Source organism: Erithacus rubecula (genome assembly GCF_903797595.1).
Source record: "Erithacus rubecula genome assembly, chromosome: 3".
Taxonomy (NCBI): domain Eukaryota; kingdom Metazoa; phylum Chordata; class Aves; order Passeriformes; family Muscicapidae; genus Erithacus; species Erithacus rubecula.
In genome coordinates, this window is record NC_136689.1 from 78159242 (window position 1) to 78183795 (window position 24554).

General features: G+C 40.1%; 1 long non-coding RNA gene across 1 annotated transcript; it reads right to left on the reverse strand.

Moving 5' to 3' along the window:
* Positions 1-332: 332 nt before the first annotated feature.
* Positions 333-1842, reverse strand: LOC306800278. Its single transcript, XR_013773794.1, has 3 exons — positions 1601-1842; positions 843-993; positions 333-497 (listed from the first exon to the last, which is right to left on the reverse strand). It is a non-coding gene; the product is annotated as an uncharacterized lncRNA (long non-coding RNA).
* Positions 1843-24554: the final 22712 nt, after the last annotated feature.

Sequence of the window (24554 nt, forward strand, 5' to 3'; positions counted from 1 at the left end):
CGCAGCCGCCCGGCCGAGCCCACCCGCGCTGGAACGGACGGGAGCGGCGCCGAGAGCCGCGACCGCCGCGATGCACACAAAACTTTTCAGGAATGCAACCGGCCTTTTGATATAAATACTGAAACTAAAGGGAATGACTGGACGGAATTTCCGTGCTTCGAATCACTTCGAATTACTTTGAAGTAATTTAACGAAGCCCTGACGCTTTACCAGCTGTAGAGATATCAGGCACCTACTTTTTACAGAAGGCATTTGGAGATTATCTTGAGAGGAATAATGCATGTATAAATTGAGTTTCCTGCTTTGTCACAGTTCCTTTAAAGTCTCTTTTCCCTTCCAAATGCCACGGATTAGCACTGTTCTCTGGCATGGAAACAGTGGGGAGAAGCCCTCTGGTCAACAAAATTGGATATTTGCTTTCTTCAACAGCTCTTTGAAGTGAATCTCATATATTTGACATCAGCAAGTGAATGTCCAAGGTCCAAGTCCTTGTCTGTCTGACGGGAGAGAAAGGAGATGGTATTTCTGCACTACGAGGCAGAGCATGAGCCACACCTTTTACACTAAAAGAAAGTAGGAAGGAAAAGTAAAATGTAACTGTGAGTAAAGGGCCCCAAATAGTTGATGTTCACTGTCTATCTTCCAAAGAAAACATTGTGTACACCAGACATAATGGGTAATACAAAGCCCCACAGCTACTTGCTGAATCCTAACTGGCAAGGTTATCCCAGTGCCCAGCAGGAGGATATATATAAGCAGAATTAGTATTAAATAGCTCCCTGATTGGCTGCTTCTGCAAAGGAGCTAAACTGGGAAAGAAGAAGATTAAACTATCCCCTCACCTCCAGACACCTCTGAGATAATAGCTGGCGTAGATTACCAGCTATGCTCATGCTGCCTGTCTCCCATTGTTTGCTGGGGTAAAGACAGACCCTTTCTCCACTGCTGCTGTGTGTGTCTGCTCCAAATCAAATGCTTCTGAGCTGTCTTTACCTGTAGAATTCTACTTTTTTTTACACTTATTGCCTATCCATTTGTTATGTGTTTTTATTTACAGAGTTTGAGGGCTCAATTCATTTAACTTCTTGTTTTTTTAGTAAGTCTCATTTTTCCTGAGATCCTGCAGCCCAGAAAGACTCTTGGCTGTAGTAACTTCAAATAGCAGAAAAAAGCCCCAAAATTCTAACTACAGGGGAACAAGGGGTTTTTTTTAATAAAGATTCAGCTCGTCTGTAAGAATTCATTAATCAAATACACTTGCTTTGTTTCTGTCTTATAAAATCAATCCAGAAGAATAAAGATTACCATATTATCAGACTGTTTTTTAAAAAGTTATGTGAAATTTGTTAGCAATGAGGCAGAGACCAGTACCTTTGAATACGAAGAAAACCAAAACCAACAAAAAAACCAACCTTGAAAATCCTTAATGCCAAGAGGGAAAATACAATTCCACAGGAAAAAAAAGTTTGAAAAGTCACCCTTTTTTCTCTTTGTCTTCAGTTACCTTATCAGCTTATTAACAGAGGACAAATGAATCCGTTTTCTCCCACAGCTGTAGTAGTTCTGCAGGGACCTGGAGATGAGAACTGTTTTCTCTCACCTCAGCCTGTCACTTTCATCTCTTCTCTCAAAAAACAGTGCTATACTGCTTGAGCTTTCAAAGCAGGGTGTCAGGCTGGAACAGGCCTGACATGGTGTTTCCCCTTGAGTTTTTCACTTTTACAACTGGCATTGAGGCTGTATTTCAAATTACTTAACCTGCATGCAGCTTGATAATAAACTGGTGCAGCTAATTGGGTGTAAACTGTTACTTGACTGCTTAAGATGCTGATGCAGCCATTTATCTTGTCACACAGAGGTGCCCACCAAGGCTGCTCTGCTTGGGCACAGTCACAGATGTAAAGCAGATGATGTCTGGTTTCTTGGTTCTTTCAGTGACACAGCTCACACGTGACAAACAGGGCTTCTTGTCACTTGTGCTGCAGCACGTAAATCAAGTTTAAAAATGTGAGGAAAGGCCATAGACTAAGTCTGCAGATTCTTTAAAATTATAAAAAAATCCCATTTTCATGGCATTTGTAAGAGGATAGCCTCAACCAATAATCTGGAAAATAAACCACTCAATATAATTGAAGTCAAATGATCGTATTTATAAAACTTTGTATCAAAGCAAAGAAATAAACATTATCATCTCAAAGCAAATACCCCAGAATTATCAGTCATTATCATCATCCATATCTCATCAAAATCTATTGCTGGGAATTACCAAGACAGGAAATTAAAATACCCAGAGCAAATACCACCTGCCCCTATGCAGACAAAGCTTCCCTTGAAAAAAAAACATTTTTTGGAATGCCTATAGCATGGGATGCCCCTAGTTGGCCTCACTAAGGTTTGTAAGCCATTCTATTCATAAAACATTCTGAAATTGAAATTTAAGGAGATTTATGTGCAATAGTAAAGACAAGAGTAAGATAAATAGTAAGACTCAGTGAGTATTATATGTTCTTCTTACATTTAACAATTTAACCTAAGGAAAAAGTTCATAACACACTGAAAGCTATTGCCAGTACTCTTAAAAGATGAAATCTAGTCATTACAACAGTATTGGCTTCCAAAATAAAATAAAATAAAATAAAATAAAATAAAATAAAATAAAATAAAATAAAAATGTTTAGTTTTGATTGTCTCTATTACTCAGGTGTCTAAAATTTCTGAATAACAAGAAGCCTGGTTCTTTGGGTTTTTTTACCCATCTGACATCTAAGCACTTACTTTTGAAATTCATTGTCTATTTCTCTCTTTCTTAGTTGATCTGCCTGTGAAAACCTCCTAGGTAATCTGAGGATGAGTGGGCACTTGTTAGTAAGACATTTAGACACCTTGCTGGTGTATTCCAACTAACTGGAAATTTCAGCCCCTTCAGTGATCCAAGGGTTTTACAAACTTGGGGGCACACCAGGTGGCTTTCTGTATCCTTGTGGCTCCTCACCCATTGCTGTGTAGGTTTGTGCTGGGAGCAGGTGAAAGAATGGAGCAGCATCTTGTTACCTGCCAGTTACCTGCAGTTGTACAATACAACAGTGTTAAACTTGAGAGCCAGCCCACTTATACTCTCTCTCTGTTTAGCAGCTTGTAAAAACTCTGAGATGCACAGAAGCAGTTTCTGTGGGCAGCTCTCTTTCACAGCATTTCCACCAGTACTGCTAAAGGAAGCACAAAGAAACCTCTCTTCAGCAGCCTCCTATCTTCACAGATGAGAGAGGAGCTGAAGCCCCCAAAAGGCCAATGTGGGGAGTGGGTTTGGTGGCATGGCCTAAGTCAGCATCATCCCAGTACTGATCTGATCTGTGCCAAAGGCCACCACAGGTGGCTGGAGGAAATGGGGGCACTGAGGGAACAACGTGCTAAAAGAGATAAGATAATGTTTTTTACTGACAGCATCTTCTGGAATTTTGGGGAGAGACTTTCAGAGTTACTGCATTCAAGCCTTGCACTGATCTTCAAAACAGAGTGCCTGAATCTTCAAAAACTGTCTGCTTGAAGTTAATCTCAATATAGGAACAGTTGTAAGCAAACTGGTTTCTGGGGTTGCTGAGTTCTTGGCAGAGCTAGCAGGCTAATAAATCCAACCTCTTGTTTATTATGCCTAATAATGTATTTTTGATTGGGGTGATTTGCTAGGGCTGTAGCAGGACTGTAAGCAGGCTAACTGCTGTGAGGCATCAAAGTGCAATTAACCTAGTCAAAAAACATCAGGTGGTGTACTATTGGCAAGGTATGTGTGAAGAAGGCATTCAAGGTAAAGAATTAAGTTGACGAAATGATTAAGAAAATGTTCCCTCTCAATTACAAAGCGCCAAGCAGAGACAGAGTTGTTTTTCTATTACCTGATTGGGGGTGTTGGGGAGAGCATTTATAAATGAACAGATTCAACAGCACTTGCTAATACTGCCCCACTTTAAAAAGTCCTTTGGAAGGAGAAGGGTTAGAGTCTCAATTTTCCTAAGCTCTGGCCAAGACTTGATGTGAAATCCTGGTTGATCTGAATAGTAACAGCTGCTAAAGAGCGATGAGTGGAAGTTGCAATATGTTTCCTAGAAACCAAAGGCTTGAGCTGAATGATGAGAGCAGAGCCAGAGAATGAGAAATACTAGCAACAATCTTATTAAATGTTAGTGTTTTCTCAGTTGCTAGTATTTTCCAGCACTTGCTCAGTCAGATTAAATGCTGTTTAAAGCATCTGTAGTGCCAGTTTATTGGTATCTCCATGCAGTTAATACAATAAAGGACATAAGGGTATAAATGTAATACTAGTTTATTTAATTTCATTTACTACCTATGACTGAAAATAATCGATGTTCTGCTTTCAGTATGAACCTGTATTTTGTTTGCACTGAAATCTAAAGCATAGCCCTTTCCAGAAAAAGGATACTTCCTCAAGGCACAATCTTGGGTCTAACTAATCTCAGTTTAGCTTGTAGTCAAAGCCTGCAGGCCCTGTCAGTGCTGAGCTCCCTGAGGACAGCAGTGGTTAGTAGAAGGTAGATGTCTCAGAACTGTGCTAGTTCTGGGCAGGTAGGGCAGTTCCTGATAGCTGGGACACCTGGAAGGTGGGCACCTACCACCGAGGCACTGGCTGGTGCGGGTCAGCTTCACTGGAGCAGTATGAAAGCTACTTAAACCTTTCTGGATTATTTCCTCAAGAGTGTAAAGAACAAACAATGTAGGATTAGTAAGGCACACCAAATAGGCTAATGGTCTGCTTTTACGTGTGGTTTGATATTTTTGAATGTGGTAGGTAGACGTGGAGGAGGCTGTGCAAGTGAGGAGGGGAGAGATGGAGAGAGTTCTAGCTCCCACAGAGCTGCTCTTTTTAAATATATGCTGCTGTAGACTGTGATCTGAATGATGCTGAAGATCCTTGAGGCTCCTCAATAATTCTTCGGCATGGAACTTCTGTTTTCATATTTCTCTCAACTTCTGTTTCAGGGAATTCCTTGGGAGAAAACTATTGAAAATTTGTTGCTGTCCAGATGTTGCGTTATTGATGAAAACCAGAGATTTGCATAAAATCTTTGTCTGGGAGTCTTACATCTCTGAAGAGTAGATTTTTTAAATCGCCTCTTCAAAATGATTATTTTTCCTTTTTATTTTGCATATTATTTCTTAAAATGCCACAAAACCACATAATAATAGGGAAACGGCCATGGCTTGAAATGTCAGTGGATTTCTTTTTCTTGGAGGAATTCTAACAAAGAATGAGAGAAAGAGAGAAAAATGTTTCTCAAACTATAGGTCTAATTTTATTTTTCTGTATTTTGATATCTTTTACAAAAATAACTCAATTTTAGGCATTAATACATGTATAAAAATTATTAGGGAAAATAATCCCATATATATTCCATTGCTAGATTAAAATTATCAGGTCATCAGGGCTGGGGGTGGGGGTTGACTGGTTTAGTGCACATGAGAATTTATTTGTGAACTGTTATCTTATTTTTGCACTCTACTGAAGCAGAAGACTCCCCACATATATCTGTGAAAATGTGTCACTCCGTTGGGTATATAGAATAAACAAGGAATGTTATTTTTTAACCAAAATCTTTTGTTCTTCCCTAAAGGAATTCTTTTTACATACAGGGGATAAACCATGTATCTGCTTCATTTTTTCCTAAAATGACTCCTCTTCCTTTATTGTGAAATTATGCACTCAAAAATAGTCTGGTTTGATGCTGGTATGAGTAAGCCTGCTGATGCCATTCCATATGGAGAAAGCGTGTAGCAGGTCTACGCTTGTGCTTCTGATCACTTCACTCCTCTTCTACAGATGTCCTGCATGGCTGTGAGAGCTTTAAGCCTCTCCATCCCTGAGGTTCTGTTCCTGAAAAACAATAGTTCCTGAAAAACTCTCTACTCCTGGGAAGTTTGGGACCTGAGGACATTGCTGTTTGATGAGAGTTGCTGATGGTTTTTCAGTTCAAGTCTTGGAAGTAGCCCAGATATGTGTCATCTATCCTTACTTTTGCTCTGCATCAGGAAACTGTAAAGAAGTCAGTGATAAATTCATCCTAATTTTAATCTTTCTGACAAACCCTAGAGAAAGCCTTAATATGTGACCCAGTTTCTATTTCTGAAATATTATGGATTTAATCCTCTTTCTATTTCAGTTTTGTCTAATTCAAACTGGGGATTGGATATTGCTATCTAATGCAGTCCAGTACTGGAAAAACATTGGTATAAAAGCAGAAACAGAAATATTTTCAAAAAGTAAAGAAAATAAAGGGGAAATCTAGAATTTTCTGCCATAATTTTTTAATACACACCATTTCATTTTATTATCCACTCTCCTGTAACAATTTGGAGTGCTTTAGACTTTAGCTTGCATTGAATGACAGCTTTCAGAAAATACCTCACCTCATGCTGAAAAGGTGAATGTCATAATCATTTTATAGATCCTGAAACTGCACTGCAGACTACTCAAGTGCAACAGAGCATTGTATAATGTTACATCAAACATACAGATATGTTATTTTGGCATTACTCAAATGCTTTAAATGACTCATGGTTCAAATGTTGTATCCATACATCCAAATAATTAGGCAAATGGGGTATAGAGTGTGGTTACCAACTGGGACCATTAGAGAAATCCATCTGTGTACATGTGTAGCTCCTTCAAGGGCTACAAATGGTCATCTTGGAACTATTTCTCTTTTTAGAACATAATGAACACTAGCCAGAAAATTATAAGTAGTACTTTAGGACAAAGAGTTATTAGAATCATTACATTGGATTTTTCTCCACCTATTTCTTAAATACAAAGCAGGATACTGACATATAAACTGGTCTCCATCAAGGCTGCATGGATACAAACCCAGTTTGTTGCCTTAGTAAAGAATTTCAGAGATTGAACTTGTTTCTTCATACAAAAATCAAAGTATCAAGTATCAAAATAATAACACCATATATTTGGAAATGTGATTCCTTGTATGTGCAATGAGTCATGCTAAGAGGATTTCTTATTTTTCCTTTCCCACCTCTCCTGAGATAATTGGTCTCTCTGGTGTTAACTGGTGTTTCACCAGACTGTGCAAACATGTGAATAACCAGAGGCTTTTATTGAAAGACAAATACATATTCTGGAAAAAGCTTTGTGCATGTATTTTAGTGATTTAAAGAATTAGTGTCCTGATAAGATGTGTTTGGTTTGAAAACATTTTAGAAACTCACAGAATTACCATGGGGCTATTATTGTTTCCCCATTGTGTGCATTATCTATTAGGTTTCCTTGTCTCTAATAGGATCATACTCATTTTCATCTTTGCAGAAATGCAATGTTCTCCAATGAGATTATTTAATATTATCCTGAAATCATTAAAATTGCCATACTGCCAGGTTAAAATAAACAGATGCTTAGCTAGCCAAATGGTTCCATTGTTTCTTGGTGTTTTCATAATGTAATTTTCACAAATCATAAACATCATGGGACTCATCCCAGGAGATTTTCAAGTGAAAGTAGATTATCTGTAAAACATTCCACTTTAGAAATCATACCTCCCATGTGATCATCATTTAAGCAATTTAAAATATCCTAATCACTCTGTTTCATCCATTTTTATCAGAATTCTTCCATTTCAGGAAATATATTTCCATTAATTTGCCAGAGAAGGAATTAGTGGGGTAAGTCAGTAGCTAACTCTGACTGCACCATTGTGGTAAATCCTCTGCAGTTCAGTTTCAGTTCTGTTACTGCCCATATACCCCTGTGTGCATACAGGATACGAAAGTGAAGAGCTGTGCCTGCTCAGAGGATGTTCTGTCATGGAGGGCAGGTATGGAGAGTCCTTCTCACCCCCTTTACAGTGCTAGTTAACAAGTAGTGCCAAAAGGAGAGAGAGAGCATTATCTCCCTCCTGTGCTGTTCTCATTGCCTGCATTTTCTTCACAACTCTATGTAAAGTCTGTTTCTGATTCAATAGAGGACACAGATGTTTCTGTGTGGTTGTATTTCCTTTGGAAACATCCCATGGGTCCAGCATGATTTCCTTCTGATTGCTTCTTGCATGTCCACCAACAAGGTCGTTTTTCAACTTCCCCTGTGAGAAGGATGTCATCAAGGGATGACATTTCCATAGTCAAGCCACTTCAGATCAGCAATTAACAATCAGAAGACACTGAGATAGATAAATATTGTTATCTCAGCTTTTCAGCTGGTGAAATTGAAATAAGGAGGTCAAGGTCAACATCTTCCAATTTAAAATGTATGGTTGGACTTCGATGGCTAAATTAATGACTCAAATTGCAAACTTTTGAAGCCTATAAAATCAAAAGGACTTTACATTTTCAGAAATCATGGAAATCTGAACACTAATTTATATGCCATAAGTGTTCAAACCAAGTTAAATGTTCTTGCTTCAACTTCTAGGGCAATATTAAGTCATGGTCAAAGATATCTTCAATCTTTTTAGGTTTTAGAGTTTTGTCTCATGTACAGCTGTAGACAATGCATTTGCATTTGCCCCCTCTGTATATTTGCACTTATGTAGTATCAAAATATTGTGAGGAAATCTTCCTTAAATATCGCGGTTGCTCTTAAAGTTAAATTTCTCTGGTTGGCTTCACTATAGTCTGTCTCACATTCATGAAGGAACTTGCACACTAAGTGAAGGAGAATTTATCATCTATTCTGTGGGTGGATGTGGAAGAGATGAAAATAGGCACTTTCCTCATGAAAAGAGGAAAGAAAGAGCATCTTGCTTTCCCAGAGGACAGCAGCAGGGAAGGGACAGGGCCAGAGGGGGCAGATCTCTAGAAGGGGTTTGCACAGGATTTCTCTCCATATCCATGCAGTCCTGTTTGAAGGGGACTCAGGTATGGTGGCAAGTGCTGATGCAGACCACAAGTTGTACAGTGTGCTTTCACCACATATGGGTGATTTGTTAATGAAGTGCTGATCAGATGGCCCCCAAATTGTATCAATGCATTGATTTTGTACTCATAAGTTTGGACTATTAAAAGTTGAGAAGGGGGAAATTATCTGTAACACTTTGATGTTTTGCATTGATTGGCCCTTTTGGTTCTCTCTCTCACATTAAGGCACACAGCCAAAGCAGAGGTTTTTCCATTTTCAGCACACGTGGCACAGAAAATACAGATATGCTGCCTAACTGAGCAATCAGCAGTGGAAGAAGACAGGTTACCTTTAACTCAGCACATGGTCTGACTCCCTCTCATGCTGCACGTTTCTTCTCCTGGCAGAGGAGTGGAGAAGTCAGGTATCTCCTTTCTCATTAGTGCCTGGAGGTGCTGATCATCCTGATCATGTACTGCCCCACATGTGGCCAATCGATGAGGGGAAGCACCAGCTGGGAGCTGCTGCTGAGGGGGATAACTCTCACATCAGAAGCCTGGATATGGTATTTTGGCAGCCTGGGAAAGGTACATGCTTTGTCTTAATTATCAACACAGTTAGTTATATTGCTCGTGAAAGTTTCATTACACTAGTTAGCATATTAGCATTACAAGCAACATAATGAAGCATAATTGGTACAAGGGCTCAGTGTGAACTAATTGATCTGGAAAAAAAATGGCATTTCAAAATACAAACAAGAAGAATAAAGCTTGCTGTTTCCTAGAAATTTACAGGAGGGATTTTATTTATAAAATAATACAATAGAATTGAGAACTTGCTAGCAAGGTGATTTAATTATTTTGTTGATTGGTTTATAAAAATGGCATCTTGCTTATCACCCAGCAAGGAGATTTACCAGCAGGGACCTCTATACTGAGCTGTATTTGATTGGAAACATCTGAAAATATTGGTTTGGGAATAAGAGGATATATCATGCTTATAAAAGATAAATTGCTGCTAATTTTTGTTGTAAAGGTAAGTATATTCAAGTAAGGTTACTGAGAGAGGGAAAACCATTCTAGCTTCAAAAAGACTGTCAGCACAGCTGTAAGCTCTTGCTGTATCCTATGCTGTACAATGTGCTAACTGCAATAGATAAGTTTTTGCCAATCAAAAATAGTGACATGGCATTGAACTACAACTCCCTTCTGTTGCACTTCTCTCTTGTTCTTAGCTAAATTAAAAATACATTTTCCAATACTGAAAAAAAATTGAGATCTAACATTTGGTTTTAAAAATTATCTTTTTGCTTACCCATATCAAACCTACCTTTAAACTATTCCTTGTATCAGAGGCAAAAACAGCTCCTGTGTTTCTGCAAAAAAAAATATCAGGGTTTGCAATTATAGTTGTGAAATTAATGAAATGCCCTTAAAAGAGCTAAGAAATATTGTCATTTAAATGGGCCTTGCTACTAGCAATTTTGGTGAGATTCAATTACTTTTATATGTGCAAGCACCAACATTTTTCTGGGGAGAAAATCCTTTGCTGATGCCATTGGGACAACTTCTGTAGCAAGACGCAAAGGTAAAAAATGAGCAGAGTCTTGTTTAACAACTATAGGTGGGATCAAATTCATGCTTTCTGCAGGTGCCATGGTTTTATACCACACAAGGTAGTTGTAAATATTTGAATAGCAGGGTCCTGGCACTCATAAAGTGAGCAGAGTGAACAAGCTTTGCAGGTAATTTCACAGCTGGGAGGCTGAGGAGAGAGGCCAGAACCATCCTTCTGGGGATGGAGAGGAAGGCTGGGGGCTGGCCTGAGTGAGGAGCACTGGGAGGAGCAGAGCACATGCACCAGAGGGGAGAGCCACATCACCTGGCTGGTCTGTACCTATCCCTCTTCCCTCCTGGGGTGACAGCAGCAGGCTTTTCCTGGGATTCAGGGGTTCTTCTAGTGACATTCTCTGTGTTCTTCATCCCATTTTATTTACCTCTGCCAAGCAAATCCCTAGGCAGGTAAGACAAATGTATTAATAACATTTTAAAGCACTTCAGCACTGCAAGAAACACAGAGCTGAGAGCTGTGACAGCCAAGTTCAACACACATAATTTGCCCATTTGAGGTTTTGCAGTGAGTCATTTTCGGGTGTGTATCCAAGTGCACTGGCACCAGTGCTGCAAGAGGCAATGTTTCTTCCTGCGGGGTGGTGCCTGCTCAGCACAGATGGTGCCATTCCCAGCACTGAATCACCACATTTTGTGCAACAGGTGGGTTTGCTTCCTTCAGGGATGAAGGAAGAGCAGGTGGGATGGGCTGAGTAAGACCTCCCCTGCCCAGCGCTGCAGCTCAAAACTACACAAGGCAGTGACTTCCAGCAGGGTATGAGAGAAAAGGAGTTTGAACTTTTCATTAAGTCAATAGCTACATGCTGTCTAAAGTACATTTAGATATTACATCAGCATTTGAGCTAATTACAAATGTGGAGCAGAGGCACTTTTCTCTGGTAGTGCTTCTCTGGTCTGGTTGGGAAACAAGGCACAGTCCCTCATTCCTCCAGAGCAGGATTGTCTTCTGCACAACAATGCCAAAAATGGGCCCAGACCAGAGACTATGGAATAGGATTACATCCCAGGTCCACATAGCCAGGGCAGCTGCTGACAAAACAGAGGGTTACAGTGGAAGTTTTAGCAAAAGCTGATGCTGAAAGACATTTTAATGGGCTTCAAGTGTTTTGAGATCCACTACGAGTAACTTTTGAGAACAAGATATATACTGGTGGGAAAACATGCCATGAATAACAAAAATAGGCACTGATCCTGAGTAACCAACGGTCTTGGTTATCTCATGATGTTCCCATTTTTGCTGAAAGTCAGAGCCCCTGAAATCATCTGCTTGGATCTAAATGCCACTTCTAAACGAGAAAGATGAGTAAAAGTAATGGTGACTCTGTTACTTTGCATACCTCATGGTTTTGAAGATAATCTAGGGATTTACGTTGCTGAGTGCAGGATCTTTGAAAGCTTGAGTGTGTCAGTCCTTGAAATCTGTGAATCCACTGTCATGCATTTTCTACCAAATGCTGCACAAGTTGGGAGAAGTTTCCAGGTTCATCACCTGCCTAAGCTAATTCTTCTGCAATCTGGGGCACAGATTCCACTTTCCCAATGCTTGCTGATGGTTACAGTGCAGTATCTCAACGACTTTGCAAGCTGGCAAATAATTAGTAAAAAATCTGCCTAATTTGAAATTTTGTAGTTAGGGATCAGTGTCTTGGAACCTCACTGGTATGTGAGAAGCATATGAAGTACACACCTAATATGGGAGGAACATGTTAGTGGTACAAGAGGCACTCCCACATTTTCTTGCCCTATTATTCTGATGCTTGGTCAAACTAATTTTACAGAAATAATAGACAATGCAGTCCATAATCCAACAAGTACTTGGCTACTTTTCTGCATGTGCTTTTAAATTTTTTTCTTGTATTGGAAGCTTTTCATGTGTGACTCAAGGACATAATAAACTGATTTCATATAAGAAGCCTCTCATTAGAGAGAGCCAGCTTCATTAGCTGCAGACCTGTGCTGGACTTTGAGAGAAGTTTCTGCAGTTTGTGATCAATATTAATCTTTCCATGACAGAGGTTCAGCCACTTGGGGTCTGATGTAATTAAGCCAGCTTAACATTTTCCCATTAAATAGAACCCTGTTCTGTTACTTAGAAGTTCATGACACTGAAAAGGAAAAATTCCTCAGATTTTAGTAAGGGTGCTTCTATGAGTTTGGGGTTTTTTTTAAACTAATTCATTTTGCTACATTCAATAAGGGAAAAAAACCAGAACAATTGTGCTGTTGTGGCATGTTAAAAACAAAACAAACTGGTGTTGTCTCTGAATGTGGTTATTCTGTAAACATTATGATGAATTCTTTTTTTCCAGCAATGTCATATTTCAGCCCTTTGAACCAAGCTGACTAGTGATCACCAGCTGTGTGTTTCTGGTTTTCAGAGAGCCTTGATTTCTTCCTTTCAAAGTCCTTGATCCTTTTTTCAAAAATGCTGATCATTCACTACTGCAGCTGAAACATACCTATGCTGGACAGAGAGAGAACCTGTGAAATTCTGAAGAGAAAGATGAAGGCAAATAGGCACATTTATTAGGTACCTAAATACATTAAAATTGTTTGCTTGCTATGGACTGGCAAAATCCAGGTCCTAAGCATCTCCTGTTGTGTGCTCTAAATTAGTAGGCACTCACAACTCTGTGCTTCATCTCCTTTGAAAAAGTTTTTTTTGTGTGCAAAAAAATCATTTCACAGGATTGCATTCTCTTTTAAAAGTCAGATTTCACTTCTACTATTTTTTTTTCTTTTTTGGCCACAAAATATGAAAGGTAAGTAGAGAAGAGTAGTAAAGCTGTTTCTGGACTGTCTATAAAAAATCAGAATTTCCTCCTGACTGCCTTTACTTTCAGCAGGCTCCAGTTTTTAACAGCTCCCCCTCTCCTTCAAAAGTGTTGCTCAAAACATTTTTTAACCATGATTCCTCCTGTGCTTGGCATTCTGCTGCAGTCCCTGATGAGGCAGTGACACACCACAGCTTTTCCTGCCTGTGCTGTGTGCAGCAGAGAAGGGGCACCACCAGGGCTCAGCTGCTGTGGGACAGGCTAAGTAGGGTCCTGTCCTCTGTGCAAAGCAGCTTCTTGGGGAGGAGGCCAGCAGGCACCACCCCTCTCACTCTGTTACACAAGAATTCATGAGACATCTGTAGTTTACATAATGGTACCCAGTGTCCAGGCAGCATTTCTCATCAGCAGATAATGAAATGCTCTTTGAAAAGAAAAAAAAAATAGGTCAGTATTATCATCCTCTATTTACATATTCTGACTTTGAAAAAGGGCATTTTTCTCTTGGTGAGAGCAATGATAAAAGACAAGACAGCTTGTGCAAAGATTTAAAACACTTGAGCAATGTGCCTGAGTGAACAAGGCTTATCTATTTAGTGCTTAAGACCTGTGGCTGAATCGAAAACATACCTAAATTATCCTTGTGTAACTTTGCAGTCATAAAATTAAATACTGCTAATTACCTTCCTGTCTCTGATGTGTTATATTTTGGGCTGCAGAACAAGCAGTGTCTATAGATTGATTTGCTTAACACTTCACACTAAGACCTTGTGTTTAGTTGCATGTAGTCTGTGTGTGTGCACAGCTGTGCAGGTCAGGATTTTCAGAGCTGTCTGAACAGCTTTATCTTTAGAGGCAGCTGATCTCAAAAAAACTTTTAAAGAAATGCTTCTGTAAAAAAAGTTCAACACAAATAGAAGTTTGGGGGAAAATATTTTTAGGCACATCATGGGGGATTTTCAGTCTCACCATGACACTGGATGCAGGCTTTAAAGTTGTCACTATTATTTCTGTGCCTGCAATCCTTGCACACCCTATTCCCACAAGCCCTCTGCTTTGGTTCTGCCCCTGTAAAATGAAACAGCACCTTCTTCATGCAGCTCTTCCCATGTTTTACCTTTTTGGCCTGCAAACTCTTGAGACCAGGGTTCCTGTCTTAAATATACTATCTGGCTTTTCTGGACCCAAATTTATTCAAGAAACTTGCTGTAGGTTCACTGCAAGAAATTTATACTAACATAATATTATTATAGGCTTTTTGATCAGAATTTCGCAACATAATAAAAGAAAAATAGATTCAGGAAGAGGAGTGTATATTGTAGGAATGATCATTTGTTTGACCTTAATCTGTCATTGGCAAAGCTTCCAGGCTGCACTGTATTAGCAGATGGATAGTGGGCTCTGGCTGAAATTACTTGCACAGTTAAGTATTTATTTTCTCATTTTCCTACAGTGAGAGTCTCTAAGAACAGGGCTGGCATACAAACACTCACACACATTCCTGCATAAACATGTTGGGCTCATTGTTTCCACTGCTTCAGTGAGAAGCTGAGGTGCTGCCATCTCTTCTCCAGTGCTTTGTGTGAGGAACAAAAGCTGGAGCCAGGTAGTCACTGTTGCTTCCCTTGGGGACAGTGGGGAGCCAGGCACAAAAGTGCAGCACATCATTTGGGACAGGTTCCAAAGGACAGGGGGAGGGAGCTTTTTCACAGAGTTCATTGGATTTTGGATCATCTTCAGAGTTTTTCTCTTAGAATAGCTTGCAAAGCTTCTCTGTATTGAGCTTTTCAGTGACGTCTTTGTGCTGTGTAGCTTCTCTCACTTTCTTAGAGAGAAAGTAATTAAAAAAGAAAATTTACCATAGAAGTAAACAAAATTAGAAAATCCCAAAATTCAGAGGAAATAAGATTCAGGGGATAAAACCAGAGAAAACGATAGAATGAACACTCATTTTGCATGCCTGTGACCTTATTGCCTATAACTTTTGTTAAAAGGTTAAGAAGAGCTCTTGCAAAGATTTTTTTTTTTTAAAGTACAAGCAACACGAAGAACAAAAATGATCAATGCTGCTAATTACACATCTTCTGATGACTTTGACATCTCTAGAAAGGAACTCCTCATACCACAACTGGATAAGATATGCATAATTTTTGTCAAGATGACTACTCCCCTAACTGATTCAAATATTATTAGAGCAGAATTAAGTGATGTGCAATTCCTGCCTGTGAACCAAAAATAGTCTCTCATTTGAACACCAAGATGTAGAGGGTTATTGACTATAACTTAAAATATTATAAGTGAATTTTGCACAAAGAAAGGGGTGCATCCAAGGTTTTGTTCAGGAATAATGCATTTATTTATTCAGGAATGATATAAAGAAATTTGCATCTGATGAATGATAATACAGATGCTTAGTAGTTACAGAAACATTATTGTTTTCCTGTGGTAGGAAATTGTCATTTGAAGCTGGCCTCTTTCCTTAGCATATAAACCTGACATTACTGTTCCCAATGACACTGGGTAATTTTAATGAAACTTAATTGAAAGAAATTGAAAGGCAGGTAGGATTTGGTACTCCCATCTCAATTATATTAATTCTGCTTATATTAACCAGAGACAAAAGAAATTCATTTAACTGTGCTTTATTCCTAACAGAATCATGGGTAAATGACATTCAAAGAAAATTGAAAAAGAAAAGAAGAGCAGATTCCCTGCTTAGAGTTGTAGAAGCTGAACAGAAAAGCGATTTAAAAAATTAGTAAGGAAAATATGTAGCAACCAGTGAAATAGCCATAGATTTTGCAGGTCAGATGGGGGTTTAGTGATATCTAACAAGTCCCTGGTGTGGTTAACTGCAGGAACAGTCTGGCCAGATATCCACTGGTCAATTTAGAGACAAGTAAAAAAATCTGTGAAGAACTGAGTCCTATGGATGTAGAGCAGGAACAGGTAAGCTATGGCATGATGTCACAAAGAAATACGATGAATACTGAATAAAACAATGTATTGGATCAGGAGCCACAGGTATTTAAAAAAGACACAGAAAGCTTTGATCAGTTTGACACACCTAAGAGAATTGCTACTCCTCAGGTGGCAGAAGGGTAGCAACTCTTAGGCACCAAAATGCAAGCATAGAAGCCTAGAGTCTTGCTTGGCTGGTGGCTTGCCCACACCTTTGCCACTCAGTTACTCCTGGCCTAAAACTGTGGTGCTGTGCATGAATGCATGACCTAGTGAAACCTGTCAAATTGGGACTGGGATACAGGGCTTCAGCAGGAATTTTGAATACTTGGAAATTTGCTTTGTGGTTCAGTTTTCATGACTTGCAAATATGCATGTTTTAGGGAGGGCAGGGCATCTGCAACATTTCTGCTACTGCCACGAAGTGCACACAAATCAGCTCCAATGAGAGGTGTGGCAAATCCTCCTGGATTTCTTGTGGATACATGTGATTGATAATAGAGCAGAGGCAGATGGGATATTTTTTATTTAACTTAGGGAAGCAAACAGCATAGGCTATGTCATCATTAAAAATTACATACTGTCATAGGAGCAACCCTAAATGTTGATGAGCTCCCTAAATCCATGTTGCACGAAGTTTAGGATGACACATAGACACAAAGCCCAGAGCATTCTTGTGCCCTTCTGGGAGGGAGGTGAGGGGCTCTCTGTCCACATCAAAAAACACCAAGGGGATGAGATTCTTACATGTAAATCTGAGACAGTTGTGTGGGCTGCAGCTGCAGTCAGTGGAGTCCTGAAAAGAGTCAGTGGAGACTGGGTGTGACTGCTGTCCACTGACAGCATTGGATGGATCCTACACCTGGCCCAGATAGAGGTACTGCATTGTGGCCACCCAAAATTCAGGAATAAAAGCCCTACCCAGCTTGACAGAAGTCAGCCTGAACATTAAAAGTCTATCAAGGCTGCAGATCTCGTTGGCACAAAAGAGAGATAATTATATATTTCTTGTACAATTGGACACTGTCTTATTTGAACACTGCTGCTGGTCTGAGCTGGTCAGAATTCATAAAAGGGTAGAGAGAAAAGGTGCTCAAGATTATGCATGTGAGCTGTGAGTGAATAAGAGATTGGTGAAACTAGATATTCCCTGTAGAGTCACATGGAATTTAATTTTCTTTTAAAAAGTAATTCTTTTATCTTCTAGCAGTCTTGTAGTGTGACATCTGTTGATCCAGTGTAGATAATTGTATTCTGAGTTCACGCCCTGAATCAGGTGTGAAATCATAAAAGTATTTTTGTTTGTTTTAGGCTAACATGTGTGAATGACAAAATTAGTCACAAAAACTATAAAAAACTGCAGTTTTGTTGGACTTAATATTTACAGGGAACATTTTTCTCTAGTTCTGAAGAGTCCCCAGACTTTGCATAAATCAGCAAGCATTGGCATTTTCTTAATGTCACTAATGACATTTTGGCCAAGAGGGTCTCAGCTGACTTTATTTACTACAGAATAACACAAGGCATGTCCTGAGGGGAATTACTGCATCACTGGGTTTGTTTACATTACTCTTTAAACTGTCATCCCCAGCAAGTGTAATTAGCTGCCCAGTGAAACAAGATCTTTCATTGCCATCTTGCCTAATGCTTAATGTAGGAATAATTCTCTGGGATGTTTGCTATGTATGGAGTAAACAAAATATTTCCTTCTCAGTGGGGTGAATAAAGTTACCATTGTAAAATGCTGAACGACAAAAGACAGAGTTTGCCCAAAGGCACTCTTTTGGAGGGATTACTGAGGGAGACTGACATTGATCTGATGCAATGTTGCTGAGCTTATTATATGGCAAATTTAGCAAAGAACATATTATTCCAGGCCCTTACAGAATTATATCCACCAAGGGGCCAGTTAAGAAAGTAAAAATCTCCTTCCAGGAGAAAGAGGACCACACTGAGTATTTGATAACTGCTGTGCTGTTCCTCGAGTGATGGTGATGGATTAAGCCAAGGTTAATGTAACATAGCTGAACTCAGAGCTACTGACACAAACAGGAGGGAGTACTGGTGACAAGGCTACCCACTGTGCTGCTCTCTGGAGAACAAGCAGAGTGTGCTTACTCTAAGACTTGTATGTCTTAATCACAGCACCCAGCCAAGCTGATTGCTTTTGGTGTCAGTATTCAGTGCTTTGCCACAAAGTCAGAGAGGTTTTAACAAAATACCCAAGTCACTTATGAACGAGATTTGCATTAGACTTGTGGGCATAGACCACTTCAGGAGTGCTGTGAACCTGCACCCAGGATATCTGGCCTCCTACCTGGAGGGCAGTTCAGCCACAACTCTGAATGCAAGCAGCATTTCAGGACAGTGTCAGAGTGTTAAATATTCCACCTTAATTACTTTTTTCCAGTGAATGTATATTGCCCTCTTCTGATCAGGTCAGTCTCGACCTAACTGGAGGGGTGTGCTGCTCCACAATGGTGCCTTTTGCCACATTTTACTCCTAAGGTCTTGACATCTTATTTCTTCACTGCACAGGCTGTGTTAGGGCTAGGCTGTGTTAGCCCTGATATCCCACTGGTCTCAGAATAGCATCATTAGATGGCTCAACATTATAAAATGTGCTAAGAGCTAAGTGATGTAAAAAAATTTGAATCTGACATCTGAACAAGGCTTCAGTGCATACGACCTGTGCTTTCCATGCTTCATAGAGGTTAATTATTTGTCTGGCAAAAAATATTGTCTCAAATGACATATTCCCCAGGAGGTTAAAATGCTCCTTCCTTCAACTGGGTCACTGCTTCCCTTTGCCATTATGAAAAATTGCATCAAGTTTTACTGGAGAATAAGGTAGTGGTAGAGGGGATGGAGCTGCTCATTAGTGCAGGGACTGTGACCCATAACTCAGCTTCCACAGGCAGCGAAGGTGGAAGAGACAGTAAAAACTGAGGTGGGGTGTCAGAAAAAATGGAAAAGCAATCCTGACATTTCTTTTCAAATCCAGATGGCGAGCCAGCTCTCCATGTAAGAGTTGTTTGATTTATAAGAGATACAGCTTTGTTAATATTTTTGGGCAAACAAGTAACAGAAATGGCTTTGGCTTTTGGGTTTTTTTTTTTTTTTTTGTTTGTTTATATGATCAAAAAGAAAGTTATAGAAGAACAAGTAAGCAAACCATGACTTTTATCAGGCTGACACCAATATAAAGAAAGAGGGCAGTTAGATGCTGACACAAACAGGTTGCAACAGTGGAGAAGTCAGTACAACACCCATTGGTCCTCCTTTGAAATGCTCATCCCTGCTTGTCTAAACTTCCTTTTCTGATTTTCCTTTGAACTGTTCAACATGTGTATGGCAGGTGGAAAAGTCTGGAGGAAACACAAGTCATCCCATCACTTGAACTGTTCATCTGCAGTGGTAAGAACCCATGGCAACAGGAGGTGCAGCCTGGTCAATGGCACTTGGTATGAAGCAAGGACAATTTGCCTTGAGTTGTACACTGAAAAGTAACACAGTCCTGAGAATACTGGTGTAACATAAAGAAGAAACTAAACAATTCTAGACCACAAGGAGTTTAAACATGTTTCAGAGGTATTAATGTATGTTAATGAATAGTCCAGGTATGTACAGCAATTGATCCATGGAATGATGGAACCATTTAGGTTGGAAGAGAGCTCAAAAATCAAGTTCAACCATTAACCCAGGACTGCAAAGCCCACCACTAAATCATGTCCCCAGGCACCACATTTACACATTTTTGAAACTCTTCTAGGAATTGTGATTTCACCACCTCCCTGGGCAGCCTGTTCCAACACCTGACCACCCTTTCCATAAATAATGTTTTTCCTTATATCCACTCTAAACCTCCTCTGGTGCATCTGGAGGCTGTTCCCTCTCATTCTGTCACTTGTTACTTTTGAGAAGAGACCAACCCCCACGTAGCTACAATCTCCTTTCAGGCCGTTGTAGAGAGCAATAAGGTCCCCCCTGAGCCTTCTTTCCTCCAGGTTAAATATCCCCTTCTCCCTCAGCTGCTCCTTACAAGATTTGTGCTCCAGTTCCAGCCAAAAAGAGATGAAATAAGTTACTCATGGTCCTGCTCACCACTTCTTTTCCTGAATCCCCTGGCATTTGTGTTTCTTTGCTACAGGATGAGTATTTTGCCTTAAATAGCAGAGGGAGAGGTCAGTCTCAGCATTCTCATGTCCTTCATGCCCTCTCAGGATCTTGTCTCAGCTGGAGAGCATCTAATGAGGAAGGGTTGGGCATGGTGCTAGTCTGACACCAGGGAGTTCACAGAAGACCTTAGATAAGCAGTAATCTATGACCCTTCCAATTACTTGTATCCCTTCAAGAATGAAACCTACATGTGGAACAGAAAAGGTGCACCAAAAAAGAAAAAGCTGCTATCAGTTTGTGCCATGTTGTCTCAGATACTTCCTCCTCATCAGGGGAAAGATTCTTCACACTCTTCCCCTGCTCCAGCCTTGGGTCCATCTCTACAGCACTCTTCAATGTTTCAGTTATGAAAGTTTAATAAAAAACAAACAAACTCTGACATGCAAAATGAGTTAGAGGCGGTTTTTTTAACCCTATTTTCAAGAAAGTGAATGATGATTCAGTGTTAACCTGGTCAAAACAGTGTCCCATGACAGGCAGGATTTTGATTTTTGCTATAATAAAGTTTAAAAATGGGTTTTTTGCAAATTCTTGTCAAATAATCTTAAAACATTATACAGAAAAAAACCCCCATATACACAGCTACGATCCTTTGTTTCTCAGCAGAATACCTGGAATGTGAAGGGAAATGGTTTTTATAATAGAAGAACATGCTATGTGATGTCTTTCCCAAGCAATTATATCCACTCACAGTAATGCTTTCCTGAAAGATAATATGATGAAATTCCTTTGGTCAGGAGCCTATTTTTAATTAAATACCCTAAGGATAGCAATTTTAGCTATTTAACTTCAAGCTATTTAACTCACTTGGGTTTAATGGCTGTCAGTAAACCCTGAGTAATTCACATTTTCAAAGAAGCTGAACTTATGAGTAAATCCTAACTCACCTCAGCCTGAATCTGTAGTTTGACAGAAGGGTTATAAAGGGAGTTAAGGAGTCCCTCTCTGCTACACAGATCTCTGGAGACTGGGAAAGCAGCTAGGTATCCAGAATGGGACACTTTCAGATGGACCACTGGTCAGATGCCATGCAGCTATTCTGATGCCTCTATGCCTGAACTCCCTAGAGTTTCACCTTTTGCATACTCAGCCATCTTGGAGCTCAGACATGCTCTCCAAAATTGTTTATGCACAGCTCTAACAATAAGCAGTCAAATACATCAGGGAGACCAATCCATGATTTGGGCTGTGAACATCTGAAATAAAAAGGGGACCTGAAATTTATACATATATAGACACAATAAAATTGAAGGTTAATTACACTTTAAATGCATACTTGGCTCCAGCCAACAGAGGCAACTGTTTGGGTAGCAGTCTCTGCATTCTGATTTGGGAGCTTCTGGACCTTCCAGGGACAGGGTCCAGGATCATTGGATACACCTGGGAAACACTGAAAGACTTGCTGCTGTCAGGCAAGAACGAGGGAAGGGGAGCTACTAGGGGTGGGATCAAGGAAGCTCTGGCAGCTTCTAATGATAATGATTAGCTGCCCTTAACCCAGCATGCCTAGAGCTTTTGTGACAGATGCCCATCCTTAGAAGGGTGAAGCACATTTAGTTAGTGCTCAGGTGAGGACTACATAAAAGCCTTGGTTTGTAGAACAGCTCTAGGGCAGCAGTTTGGACAGCAGATCAGAAAGGACTCAGCTTCAATGGGATTTTTAGTGTTGTGACAATCTCAGTTAGGGTGGTGATGTGTCACTGAGCAGCCTGCCTGGCAGGCGTTGGAGCAGCTGTTCCTGCCAGGGCAGTGGCCTGAGAAAGACTCTGGAGAGCAGATGAAGCCCTCCAAGCCTTGGGCTGCAGGGAGCACCTGAAGCATCTCTCTGATGCCTGAGAGATGGCCTGCTGTCCTGCCAGATGTGTGCTATCTATCTTGGAAGATATGCAATCAAATGGAGGAGTTACAGGTGGGAGTGAGCAAGCTGTGCACCATCAGAGAGGCCAAAAAAGGAGATAGATGAGTATTTTTAAGGAAAGGGAAAAAAAGGAAAGGTTGTTCTTCTTAGTAGTGTAAAGAACCCTAGACTGCAACTGCAGCAGAGAAGGAGGCAGTATCCACCACTAATATTGAGGCAACTACTGGAGAATGGGAAGGATGGGAGTTCGTGACTTCTACCACTAAGTAAATGCTCTCACCCCCATCCAGAGACTTAAAACTGGGAGATGTGTTCCCTGCCCTCAAAGCTGATGAGAAGTCAGGTATGCCTTCAGGCAAAGAATCTGCTCCATCTGACTCTAAACCATGCAAGACTATGGGGATGAAATGGTGAGCCCATGCAAAAGAGTGCTTCCCTGCTGCAGGAGACAGAGGCACCCACCTGCTGATCTGACCACTACCTAGAGGGATGTGCTGGCCTGTGCTATGGCTGGGGATGCCATGGAGGGAGTGTTGATACACTCGTCCAACTCTCTGGCCACTATCCTCTGCTGACCAAAGAAGGTTTGGGCTCCTCTGTGTAAGAGCAGTGAGACATTGGTGCATTGGAGAAAGTCCATACAAGGTCCAGGTACAAAGATGATGGACTAGAGTGTCTCTTAGGAAAGGCTGAGTGAGCTGGGATGCTTTAGTTTGGAGAGGCGAAGGCTCATGGTTGAACTTATCAATATCAGTATGCAATTGCCCAGAGAGGTGGTGGAGTTCCTGGAGATATTCAAAAGCTGCTTGGAAATGATCCTGGATGGCTGGCTCTAGCTGATCCTGTCTTGACTGGGGTGGGGAAAAGTTGGGTGAAATCATGTTCAGAGGTCCCTTTCAATCTCAGCCCTTCTGCGATTCTTCCTATTATTGCCACAGGGCTTTCTGATGGTAAGACTAGAAATGTCTAAACATTACTGTGATATTTCTCTTTTTGATTTCACCTTAAGTTTTTCACTGCATCAAAAGAGTAAATTTGCAGAGTGCTACCTTGAGACAATACTCTAATGAGAATATGCTTGTTACAGATGGAGCTGTCTGAACCTATTAATTGTAGAGAAGAGCGTGTCTGAAAAACAGTCCTCAGAGTATTTAAAAAGCCTTTGCCTGATTATGGCACAAGCTCAGACACAAACCCAGAGGTGCAGCCTCCCATGTAATAGGCTATAGATGGCCACACCATATCACATGGGCACTCAGCAGCCCCAGTGGCCTGGCTGTGGTGAGAAGAGGGATGAACTCTATGTTCTGGTGGTACACCCATAATTTTAATTAATTCAGCAGCTGGAAAGGAGGCTACATTGTATGGCTAACTTAGAATACTGGCTGTGAACACACTCAGCCTAAAAATAGAGGCGGATATATTGTCAGTGGTACAGTGAGTTTACTTTAATTTTGGGCTGACACCTGGGGCCAATATCAGCAAATGGAGCCATGTCAGAAAAATATACTTGATCCAGAAGCAAAATTATATATTTTTATCTGTTTTAAATTTAACTTCATATCATCATGCTCAAAAATCTTTCTAAAGAGGAAAGAAATAGTGCTTGAGTCTTCTCTTGAAGATTTATTTTGTTTACAGGTATATATGAAATAACCCCCCCAGTGAATGAAAAATTTATTCAGTTTCTTTGAGGAAAGTGAAGCAACTTACAGCATAATATATTCCTCAGGTCATACAACATACTAATCTCTTCTTTTTAGAAATACAGATAAAACCTATTCACTAGCTACAAGTCCCCCTTTCCTGAAAGTTCCTTGAAGAAATAATGTTGGATTAGGAGTCAAGCATTTTTTTAATCTACCAAAGCAAAGCTTGTAACAGCAACACAGGCAAGGTTTGAATGCTGCTAATAAGCTAATCAGTGAATCTCCATTCCTCCTGATCTTGGTGTATTAAAACAATTGACATGAAGTTTCTGATTAATAAGAACTTGCTGAAATCCTCACTTTAATCAAGCCCACTTGTTTTTTTACGAAGCTTGAACAAATGTTCTGATCACAGTCTGCTAACATACTTTTATTTAAAAAAACAACATAAAAGACTTAATTTTGGATACTATTGAAAAGATAACAAATTCATCTTAAACATGGTAACAATTTATTTTTACTAATCACACTATGATATTTCTTTACCAGTATTAAGAGTGATTAGAATTTAACCTATAGTGCTAAAAAAACCCCAGTTATTACAACCAGCCACATCCTGAAAATGGTCACAACCATGACACTGACAGTTAA